This window comes from Sapajus apella, unplaced genomic scaffold, assembly GCF_009761245.1.
Source record: "Sapajus apella isolate SASKATOON/1434 unplaced genomic scaffold, GSC_monkey_1.0 scaffold18, whole genome shotgun sequence".
NCBI classification, from domain to species: domain Eukaryota; kingdom Metazoa; phylum Chordata; class Mammalia; order Primates; family Cebidae; genus Sapajus; species Sapajus apella.
The window spans coordinates 14,688,117-14,700,867 of record NW_022436958.1 but is presented as its reverse complement, the minus strand read 5'-3'; the positions used below and the strand labels follow the sequence as shown (position 1 = coordinate 14,700,867).

General features: G+C 36.7%; 1 long non-coding RNA gene across 1 annotated transcript; it reads left to right on the top strand.

Annotated features, from left to right (window-relative positions):
• The first annotated feature begins 2,078 nt into the window (after positions 1-2,078).
• On the top strand, positions 2,079-12,318 carry LOC116556933. The gene is made up of 3 exons (XR_004271264.1): positions 2,079-2,183; positions 4,678-4,681; positions 12,242-12,318. It is a non-coding gene; the product is annotated as an uncharacterized LOC116556933 (long non-coding RNA).
• Positions 12,319-12,751: the final 433 nt, after the last annotated feature.

Sequence of the window (12,751 nt, the reverse complement as noted above, 5' to 3'; positions counted from 1 at the left end):
TATATTATGAAGTGTTTATATTTTAGTCATTGTTTTCTGGACTTGTTAAATAACAATCAAGCTATAGCTGTCCTAGGAAGATGGGATGGCCACAAGAGAGTCAAATGCCAGAAAAAAGAAAGTTACAAGTATCATCTGTTTTAGTTTTCTTGCTCTGCAATTCATGTGGAAATGTGCCTCATGCCAAGAAAAACAAATTATAAAAACGTTGCCCCTTAATTAGCAACTCAAGGAGATAGGTTTGTGCATAACCTTCCCTCCCTTCCCCTGCCACCCAATACACCAACACATCCCCTCAGATATACACTGCAACAGTTTCTCTTTAGTGCATAGGTTTTCAAAATTCATGACATCAGAATCATCACGACTTGTTAGAGTATAGGTTCCTGGACGTGACCCCTCATGTTTCTGATCCACTGAGTCTGGGGTGTGACCTAAGAGTTGATATTTTTAACAAATACCTAGGTGCTATGGTCTGAATGTTGGTGTGCCCTCAAAATACATATGTTGAAGCCACATCCCCAGGGTAATAGTGTTAATAGGTGGAGTCCTTAGGAGGTAATCAGGGCTCTACCCTCATAAATGGAGTCAGTGCCCTTATAAAAGAGGCCAGAGGGAGCTTCTTTGCTCCTTGCACTCTGCAAGGACACAGCAAGAAGCCGTCACCTATGAATTAAAAACTGATTCCTCACCAGACACGAAATCTGCTGGTGACTATCTTGGACTTCCCAGCCTCTAGAACTGTTAAGAAATACATTTATCTTGTATATAAACCACCTATTTTTGTTATAAGCTCAAACAGACTAAGTCACCAGGTTGTGCTGATGTTACTAGTGTGGGAATCACACTTTGTGGACAACTGCTTTGGTGAGTAGTGTTTAACTTGTATTGCACTGAGCCTCAGAGCAGCAATTCTAGACTGGTAATGAGCATCTGAATCACCTGGCAGCCTGTGAATGTGCAGTTTTTCCCTTCTTGATTCTTGACCCTGGCTAAACATTAGTATTATCAGGGGTGATAAACATGCTCTGATCCACCACAGAAAAAAAGGAGTCAAAATCTTTGAAGATGGGACTTAGGAAGGGTATTTTTTTTAAGGCTTATCCAAGGATCTTAATACCCATAGAGGAATCATCACCATTGTAGGTCACTTCTGAAAGCACATGAGTGTCCATGGGGGTGTGTATTGAGAAACATGTCCAAGCAATTCTCATGCAATTTGAGAAACAGTGCTTTGGGCTGAGACCCAAACCTTCCTCAAAGGCTTATCGCCTCCTCCCATGACCCCAAGGCCCACACTTTCACATGCAATCTTAGGCTTTGCATTTACTCTTCCCTGTCTAGAAAGCTCATTTTCTCTTCTCATGCAGTGAAATCCTTCATGTCCTTTAATACGGTGCTCAGGGAGCAAGAAATTTAAAAAAAAAAAAAGTTTATGCTAATTTTTTTCTTTTGTCTTTTCAACTTTTATTTTAGGCTCCAAGGGTACATGTGCAGGTTTGTTACACGAGTAAATTGCATGTCATGGGGATTTGGTATGTACATAATTTTGTCATCCAGGTAATCAGCATAATACCTGATAGGTAGTTTTTCAATCCTTACCCTCCTCCCACCTTCCATCCTAAAATAGGCCCCAATGCCTATTGTTCCCTTCTTTGTGTTCATGTGTACTCAATGTTTAGCTGGCACTTATAAGTGACAATGTGCAGTATTTGGTTTGCTGTCTCTGCATTAATTTGCTCAGGATAATGGCTTCCAGCTCTACTTGATGTTGCTGCAAAAGCCAATGATCTTATTCTTTTTTATGGCTGCATAGTACTCCATTTTATATATATATATACACTTTGATATATATATCATAGTGTATATATATATAATAGTATAGTATATATAGTATATATATCATAGTATAGTGTATATATCATATATATATCATATATATGATATATATATAATCATAGTATATATATAATATATATCACATATTAAATATCATAGTGTGCATATATATATATATATATCATATATACTATGGATATACTAAGTGGACTGGATAAAGGAAATGTGATTATCATATTTCCTTTATCCAGTCCACTTTTCATGGGCATCTAGGTTAATTTACTGTCTTTGCTACTGTGAATAAATAGTACTACAATGAACATACATGTGCATGTGTCTTTATAGTAGAATGATTTATATTCCTTTCAGTATATGTCTAGTAATTGGATTGCTGCACCTCCCTGGGCACGATGACACCGCCTCTTCTCCTTTACCTTTGCACTGACTGTACCACATAGCAGAGTTTCTTTCCACCTCTCCGTAGATCCTTCCCACTGAGAGCTAAATTCTGAATGGGGGAGGATCATTTCAGTTATTAGTTTACCTACCCTTACTGAATATAATTTTTCACAATATATGGTGGTTAAGAAGATTAAATAAATTGATATTAATTAAATCCTACAAATAGGAAAACAATCCTATTTTCTTTTTAAAATGTGAAGCAAGAAATATGGCTTTCTAGGATAGGGTAAGAAATCTTATTCAGATGAAAGAAATGACCTATATTAATAAATATAATCAGCAATAGGACATGGAATAATCACAAGAAAAACCTGATTATTGTTTTCTTGCCTCAAATGAGGCCTGCTCAAACAATATAAAGCCATTGCATAAAAAGGTATTATAAAAAAGCTACACTTGAATGCCAGTTGCTTTAAATCTTCTCATTGAAGTTTACTCTGAATTTTTAGTTTGTGTTTTCTGAGAGAGTAACCATATGTCCAAACAATTGTTGTTTTGACTGTGTGAAATTCCTTCATACATTCCAAGGAGCGATTGCAAAATACTGAAGTGGCAGGTGGGAACCTAGGCTGATGCTGTTGATCCCTTTGAAAACACTTACCCAGTATCAAACACCTTGGGACAAACTGCAGGCATCACCAGCCTTCAGAACAATTACACATCAGATTTTACCTTATTATAACAGTGTGACGCTATCTTGCTTGGAAACTTATATTATTACCCCTTATATTGCTGAGTTTGTTTGTAGTTTGTTATAGCAAAGCACAAGTCTCTGAGCTTGGGCTAGAAGATGTGGTGAGATATGTTTTGTTGTTCTTCAGAGTCTGGAATGCCCTCTGTGCATAGTACAGCATCTAGTAATTTATTATGTATTTCTCAATCTGTCATAAAAGGCAAAGCTTTACACAAATTATATAATCTGTATCTGGCTAGGAAGAGTCATAAATAAAAAGTAATACCCTCTCTCTGGTATAAAAATAGAATAGTATAAAATAATACTCTATATCTGGATAGGAAAAAAAAAGAATACCAAGGAAAAAGGAAAACAAATGTCTTGCTTAGTTCTGTGAGTTTTAAAAAATAACATATATTATATAATATAAGCATATGCCTGTTTCCTGCTTCGATAGACTTGAACATTTCCATATTCCTATATGTGGTTTTATTGTCATGCTATTACATACAAACTGTTGAACTAGAATCTGCTGTCAATCCACACTCCTTTGGAAGACTGTATCACAGGCCATTATTTAACTTTCAAGTGAACAGATGCTCATCTGTTTTGGAATTACACTAAAGGTTTTGGACTTTAGTATAAACACTGGACTACAGTGTGTAAGATCAAATGCAAAAATTATCTTTAGACTTTGGAGATAAAAAGTCTCTATTGAGGAAGATTGATACTTTTTCCAGAAAGATAGACTCAAACATGAAATTTTCCTAGTAACATGAAATCAAACATGGAATTTTCTTAGAAACATGGAATCAAAAAATGGAATTTTCAAGGCAAAACCTGAAAATTGCTTGAGAGTATCTCAATCAGGAAGAGCAGGAAGTGCTTTGGCCTCTGACTCTTAGTGTTGCCACCTTCTTGACGTTGCTTAACCAGGTACTGTCTAGACCTGTAGTGACTCTCTTCTATCTAGTACCTATGTCCATGGTATGTATGATTATTTGGGTTTCACTTTAAAGTATCCCTTTTAAACATAATCTGATTATGGACAGATAAAAACAATTCAGTGAGAATTGCACTGTCTACTTAAGGCCCAATATACAAATATATGGCAGATTCACTTTTCATTTTTGTGGCTATCTACTGGGTGTTCCTATTCTGTGTCCTATACCATACACCTCTTCTGTTTCTTCCAAAAAGTTGAAGCGTTCCTGGAAATCCAGCTATACTTAGTTTCAAAACTAAGTATAGCTTTGAAACCATTCTACTTAAATGGTTTAATAATATACATCATCCTGCTCCATTTTCCAGTGTGTGAGAAAGCAGTTCATTTTAAAGAAGTACTTCATTCTAGAAGTTCCATGTTTTCATCCAGAAATGGAATAATGGATCAGGGTATGTCAGGGAAAAAAAATCCAATAGCCCAACTCAAGGTACAGCTAGTTTTAGAGCATAATGCTGGCTCTATTCATTTTACTCAGGCCCTAGGATTGGCCCTTCTGTGGACAGACTTGGTGGATGACTGTGCCTTCTTGTGACATTTGGAGGAAACATTTCTTTCCTCTCTGACATCTTCTCCAGTCATGCGGCCTGATTTTTTTCTAGTCCATAAGTCAATTCTATGATTATACCATGAGAGTTGCTGGATGCTCATTCTATGATAAGTGATTTTACTGATGATTTCCTACTAAAAATACTGTAAGATAGGTATTATTATTATTTCAATATTACATTTGGAAGAAATGAGTCAGAAAGAAATGTAATATATTTTCTTTTGCTCTACAGCTACTAAGGAATGATAGTAGATTTTAAGTTCTCAAGTTTCTGATTCTGAAATCCATGCCAGTTCTTAAACCACAGATTCTAAAATTTGAGCATGTGTAAGAATCACCAGTGGCAGGTGGGAATCAAGAAGTTGATTTAGCCCATTTGATGAATCAAAAAGTTGATTTAGGCTAAAGACCAGCAACTAAAAAAGGAAAGAAAGAAAGAAAATGTCATAGTAACTCCTTTGATAGTAAACACTAAAGCTTTTTGTGTAACTGTGATTTCAGTTGTATAGGCATGTTCCAGGATGCAAACTAAAGTAGGCTTTTTTTTTTCTTACTATTGATCATGTTTGAAAAGTTTAAAAACCAATTGTCTGGGTATTTTGTTAAAAGTATATATTTTGGTGCCTCTCTCTGTGAGGTTCTCAATCCAAATATACATTTTAGACAATTTTGGTGGTTCTTATGCTGGTTTCTTGAATAGCACTTTGATAAAATTTGGCTTAAACTATACAATCAAAATGGAAATTGCTCTTCCTCCGTTTCTGCACATACCACGTTCATTTTAGCACTTCTGACATTGAAGTCATATTGTCAGTAGGTTTTTTAAGGCTAGAATTTTCCTTCATATTTTCATTTTGGTGCCCAGTCATGTGCAGGCACATAGTAAGTACTTAATAAATGGCTATTGACTATTTTCTCAGTTTTCCTTAATTGACTAGCATTTTCTTTTCTTTTTTGAAAAAATTTATGTTCAGGGTACATATGCACGTTTGTTATGTGGGTAAGCGCATGTTGTGGGAGCTTGTCACACAGATTATTTCTTCACCCAGTTTGAGGCTTAATATTTGTAATAACGATTTTTTTAAAAATTAAAAGCACACTGAGACACTTAAGATATAAAAAACAAAATAAATTTTGTGCTTGACACAAGTAAGTTTTGAGAAATAATAATTATTTGGGTTTTCCTCTGATGTTTTATTCTTTGAAGCCTATGTATGTTTTGAATAGTTGATTAAAACCTAATGTGGAAACTCAGGTGATATTATGATTGTTGAGTTGGAGAGAGCTGGATAAATTTGAATCAACAGAATTTCTTATACAACAGTGAAAAATAATTTGAAGCAGAATAGATACATATACTTTAGTCATTTACATACTACATTCAGCTCATTGTTGTAAAATTAAAAAATATAATTTTTTAAGTTAAAATATCCAATATGATAACAAAATGCTTTTAGGAAAATTAGATTTTAGTATGGAGAGTGTTGAATAGCTAGTATTTTAAGAAAATGGGGCATGGCAATGGATGTTAATAATGATGATAATTCAATTAATTATTGTTTCTGGACAGGGCCTGAAATGTGGGGATTGCTGATTGGTTGAGAAGTGAAGGTCGAAGTCAGGAGGACAGAGAGATGAAGAAACCTCATTTTTGTGCTGAGTCGGTGAGCTGGTGCCTTAGTAGGGGTCTTCAGGCTGGTTGGTGTCAGCCATCCTGCTGGAATTCAGGATCTGAAAATCTCCTTAAGAAATTCTTAAACACAAAGGTCTTATGATTTTAGTCAGGTATTCTGTGTATAAAAACAATGGGGTAGTGTGTAGCGGGGGGCAGGATGCTACCTGACTCTTGGTTTGTCGTTAACTTTCTTATTGGGATGATCAAGTCTCCAGAAGATGATTGATTGCGGACTTGAGAATGCCTCCATTTAGGCAATGGAAATGGAAGTAGGGTAAGAAGAGACTCAGGTGTTCTCAGAGTCAAGAGAAGAGCCTGGAGAGGAAGTGTTTTGGAGAGAAGGTAAATGTTGAAGAGGTGGCACTCCAGAGAATGGCAGCTGAGCACAGACCTGTGGGTTACGCAGCTAAGGAGTCATTAAGGACTTCAATGGAATAGAGCAGTAGAGCTGGAGGCATGGAATTCAGGTTGCAATGCAAGGAAATAAAGTATGAGTGTTATTGAGGCAGCAAATACAGATCCATTTTTGTTTGTTATTTTGGAGATGGTGTCTTGCTCTGTCACCCAAGCTGGAGTAGGGTGGCACGATCTCGGCTCACTGCAACCTCCATCTCCTAGGCTCAAGCGATTCTTCTGCCTCAGCCTCCAGAGTAGCTGGGACCACAGGCACACGCCACCGCACCCGGCTAATTTTTTGTATTTTTAGTAGAGACGGGGTTGCCCAGGCTGATCTCGAGCTCCTGAGCTCAGGCAATCCGCCTGCCTCAGCCTCCCAAAGTGCTAGGATTACAGGCATGAGCCACTGCACCTGGCCACAAATGCAGGCCTTTTTTTGGAGAAGCTTAATGCATAAGAAAGGAGAGGAGTAGTATCTGTTACTATTAGCTGATCCTTACTAGGCACTGCAAAGCCCACTTGTAAAATTTTACTTCTCTGTTCTCTACTTGTATCCTATATCTCCAGGGAAATGAATGAAATTTGTTTATCTTACTGTGTCATAATTTTTTTTTTACTCATTCTATCTTTATTTATGCCCATCTCCCACATTAATCTATAAGCTTGCAGACAAGAATGCTGTATTACTTGGTTTTGTGTCCTCAGGACCTAACGCTGTTCTTAGGTAAACTGTGTTTAGTTTATGTCTGTTGAATAAAAGGATGGCTGGAGACGTCTTAGAAATCTGTCCACCCAATTTGCTGCAAATTGCATATCTTCAACTCCACCTCTCTGCATGATTTTTCTTCTTTGCTTATACCTATAAACTATTTCAAAATGCAACTGGCAATTCATTTCCTCCAGAAGTCTTTTCCCAATTAACCTACTGTAAACTAAACAGTACATTTGCATATCCTCAGTGCATAAATTAGTAGGTATGTATTTTCTTTGTATGAATTTAAATAGTGCTTAATAAAATTCTGTTTTGCAAGTATTTTTAGTTTATAATATGTATATAAATTTTCTGTCTACAAATATAACAATACTGTGCATGCTGAGTAAATGTTAACAGGCATGCATAAACTTTAAATACATTTGAATATACAAACATCACAGGTCAGTATCATAGATCTGCTATCTCTGTGACCCACTGGGCAGAAATTTTAATCAAAAACAATGCTTCACCAGTATTACTCTTTTGGATCACATAAAAGAGAATTTTATGAATTGATGACCTTCAAAATGTTGAAATAACACTCTAAGGATAATGTGTTTTGCAATTTATGTAAACATTCTGATTTGTCATTTGGCAAAAATTAAATGGCTAGTAGAAGTGTTCTAGTTATTTAATTGTGAAAGATATTGTTCTTCACTGTGATCATTGTTTGAATTTTATACATTGGTGAACTCAATCATCTCATTTTTATAAATCCTTAGCAGGTAAATTATTTGATTATGATTGGAAATTACAAGCTGAATCAGAAGTATTCAGGAGGACCCAGAAATTCCCATTGGAATGAGGATGCAAAACCTACATTGAAATTGTTGTACGTGTAAAAGGAACTAGAGAAGTAGAAAGAAACACCAAACTGATGTACTGTACAAATGGAGGTGTAGATTGTCTAACAGACTGTATTTTGTATACCTATTATGTTCAGGGCTTACACTGCTATAATATTATTTTCACCTGTCTGCTTCACCTAGTAAACTGAGAACTTCCTAAGAGCAGTGTCTATGTGTTATTCATCTTTTTCCATAATATCTAGCATAAGCCTGGCATAAAAAATGTCCTCAGTAAGTGTTCATAAAACCAAATTAAAAATGTACAACCACCAGACCAGGTATCTGTTACCCTTTATGCATCTTCACATTTATTTATGATAATGTCAATTTATATTTATTTACATAAAAAATGCTCGTCATGCCTTGTGGAAGGGGAAAAACAAGGTTCAAAACATTTTGAGAACCCCAGTTCACTTATATGAATGTATACCCATACATTTATAAGTTAAGAATGCATAGAGATATATCTGAAAGCATAGCTTACGTAGGATATCAGATGATTTTCATTTGTATATCCATAGTTTTTTATGCATTGCCTGAGTCACGGTGAGCTCAATTTAACTTTAAAAGAGTGAAGTCATCTTTCAGAATGTGGACAGAATACAAATTAAAGCTAAAAGCCTCAATCAGGTCCCAGACCTGCTCCTTACTAGCTGTGGCAAACTGCTTGTCTAAATCATAACTTAATCATATGTAAAAAGAGAAAACAAATAGATTTGACCTTTTAACACCCTTGACTATTTTGGGAAGCAACCTGAGAATGATGTTGGTGCAGAAACTCAGGCACGCATTACTTTTGTTTGCTTCTCCTTGCCTCCTGACGTTTTGTTTGTGTTCTGGCATCTTACATGGTGTTAAGACTTGGGGTTTGCTGCAGGGAAGGCAGGTGGTAGAGTCGATGGTTTGGGGTACACAGCTGTTATTGGTGGGTGTCCATTGTACTGCCCTGCATCGCCTCTTCAGGATCTAAAGACCTTTTTTGCTTCAGGACCACTTGTAGGGTACAAGGATGTTTTGCAAGACTGCCAATAGTCCTGTTGCCTATCCAGGCCACCATTTCTCTCTGTTCTGGCTCACAGGCACAATGTTGGGAGTCTGGGCTGGACACCTCTTCTGCTTTCAGAACCAACAGCTCGCCTCCCTCCAGTTCAGGATCTAGGATAATAACTTCCTTCTCTTGGGGAGGGCATGGAAAGCTTTAGGACCCCCAATCCTCCTCCCCAACCCCAACCTCCAGGGCATGTTATCTATACCATGGAATCCTTTCCAGCCTGCCCTTACTAGCTGGAGTTGAGTCCATGGCAGAGATAATACATCTCTTAGGCTCACTTAGGTACTCTCCGGTTCCTTCTCTTTTACTTCTTATCACAAGACTCTCTCAAGGCAATGAGTACAGGGGCCTCTACCTGATAAAGAGTAAGGCGAAAGAAAACAGAACTAAAGGGAGGAAAATAAAACCCAGAGATATCTCAAAATATTTCCTGGAAAGTTATAAAAATGCTGTGTTCCTGGGAGAGACACAGGCTAATTAGAAGACATTTTACAAGGCTTCTCAATAGGCTTCTGAAAGGGAATTAGGTTCTAGTGTTCTAAGCTATCTACTGAACATAATAAAATTATCTTCTCTCCTGCATCTAGAAGGATATTAGCCATGCACTCTCCTTGGGGGAATTGAGAACATACTTACTAAAACTAGCTCCCGAGGTGATTGCTTCTGTCTCTGAACTGATTGAGAAAGGCTGCAAGAATAATAACTGTGGTGCAGGCAACTGATGAGACCCTTAAGGGGGCGTACAAATCATAGCAAAAAACGCCTAGATGCTCCACCCCAGGAAGGTGGAGACAAGGAAGGTGTTCTCTGGCAGGCATGAGGTGAAAAGGCAGGAGTCCTGACTCCTGGAGAATGCGATAGTGCCGGTCCTGTAGATGCCGTGGCACTGTGGAGAGTAATAGCTTCCAATAGAGGAAACAGAAACAGAAGCATGGAAACTCTTTCAGCATCTGTGTTTGTGCTTGTCCTACTTGTTGTTTGAATGCCTTATAAATATATGAAAATATACTGAACCCCACATTGTGGCATGCTGGCCTGATGTCCTGCACCCTTTAAATAGAAGTATATAGATCGTGGTCAAGATTATAACGTGGAGAGGAAGTATGGTCAGACAGAGGCCCCAAGTTCATTAACTGTCTACTTCCAACACTTCTTTATCTTCAGATACTCAAGTTGACCATCCGTAAAAAGAAATGGTACTATTTACCTTTTAAGGTTGTGGGGAGATTTAAATAAGATAAAGGAAAGTGCCTAAGACAGTATCTGGTCTATAATAAGTGCTCAAAAAAATCGCAGGAATTATCACTTCTCTCGGTTTTATTTTAATTGCTTCATAATAAGACAGGTATATGCATTCTTTTAAGAAATGAAAAAATGAGAAACCAAAATTGTTTTATCTTTTCCTCCTTTCCAGCTTTTGGAAGACTACTCAGATGATAGGAACCAGTGGTAGAAAAAGAGAAATAAGATGAAAGGATTCATGACTTTTCTGGGAAGTATAAAAATCTATTTTGTGCCTCTTCCTGTTTATTTAGTTGCCAATCGATTGTTTTGTTTATCTATTTTGTTGTGTGATAAAATGTGACATGGGAGTAATTGTTTTTCTTGTGCGTGCATGCATGTAAGTATTTCTGTTTTGATGAAGTGCTGATGCTGTTTGATTCAGACTACCTTTAAATTTTTTAAAAAATCTATTTTCTTCTCAGTTCCTCTTGCATACACAAAGGCAGTAATAGAGTATCATTTAAATAATATGCTTTATAATATGGTTAGAACATAAAGTAGTTAAGAGAAACATTTTGGAGGTTGACTTAAAATACATTAACTTTAAATACATATACATCTGGTATAAAGAATGAATTTTACCAAATTGTATATTTTACCAAATATACAACACATACCAACACATATCATTTTGGGAAGATACGTATTCTAGTTTTAAAAATATTTTAGTTTGAGTTAGTTGTATTATGCCTTACATAATACTAATTAGACGCTGGCTCGGAACAATATGTTAGTCAAAAATTTTTGCTAGGTTCTCATGAAGTATCTGAAAGGCTGAAGAACTATGTAATTATGCTCACATTTAAAATTTTGAAAGAAACATCCCATGTGCTGCCTGATAGTGAAATTGTCCATAATGTTAAGGAGAAAGGATACGAAGATGCTGGGGACTGCTGGGTTCTGAATGGTCATACTCAGGCCTAATTTCTTAAATATTCAACTGAGCAGAATGATGCTCTATGATCCATAAGCTCTCCGTGCCTTGGTTTCTAATAAAACAAAATGCAGAGATCATCAATCTCATGAATTTTTTTGCTGTTGTTGTTTTTTAAATAAACTGAATGGAGATTCCTGTGTAGTAGACTATATCAAAATGCTGGTGTTAGAAGATAAGAAAAACTCCTGTCTTCTTTTTCTTTCAGCAGTTCACTGCTAGAAAAACTCCTATTGGGTATTTACTACTTATAGCTAACGGATTTATGGATTTTTTTTTTTTAATTGTACTTCTGTTTCTAGGGTACATGTGCAGATCATGCAGGATTGTTGCATAGGTACATACATGGCAAGGTGGCTTGCTGCATCCATCCTCCATCACCTATACCTGGCAGTTCTCCCCATGTTATCCCTCCCCATCCTCCCCCCCCACCATCCTTCCCTTGCCCCCCACAACTGACCCCGATGTGTGATGCTTCTCCCTGTGTCCATGTGTTCTCATTGTTCAACACCCCCCTGTGAGTGAGAACATGCGATGTTTGAATTTCTGTTCTTGTGTCAGTTTGCTGAGAATGATGTTTTCCAGATTCATCCATGTCCCTACAAAGGACATGAACTCATTGTTTTTTATGGCTGCATAGTATTCCATAGTGTATATGTGCCACATTTTCCTTGTCCAATGTATCATTGATAAGCATTTGGGTTGGTTCCAGGTCTTTGCTATTGTGAACATTGCTGCAATGAACATACATGTGCATGTATCTTTATAACAGAATGATTTATAATCCTTCGGGTATATATTCAGTAATGGAATTGCTGGGTCAAATGGTATTTCTCTTTCTAGATCCTTGAGGAATCACCACACTGTCTTCCACAATGGTTGAACTAATTTACACTCCCACTAACAGTGTAAAAGTGTTCCTATTTCTCCACATCCTCTCCAGCATCTGTTGTCTCCAGATTTTTTAATGATCGCCATTCTAACTGGCGTGAGATGGTATCTCAATGTGGTTTTGATTTGCATTTCTCTAATGACCAGTGCTGATGAGCATTTTTTCATATGTTTGTTGGTTTTATATGTGTCTTCTTTTGAAAAGTCTCTGTTCATATCCTTCACCCACTTTTGGATAGGTTTGTTTGTTTTTTCCTTGTAAATCTGTTTTAGTTCTTTGTAGATTCTGGATATTAGCTCTTTGTCAGATGGGTAGATTGCAAACATTTTTTCCCATTCTGTTGGTTGCTGGTTCACTCTAATGATTTTTTTTTTTTTTTTTTTTTTTTTT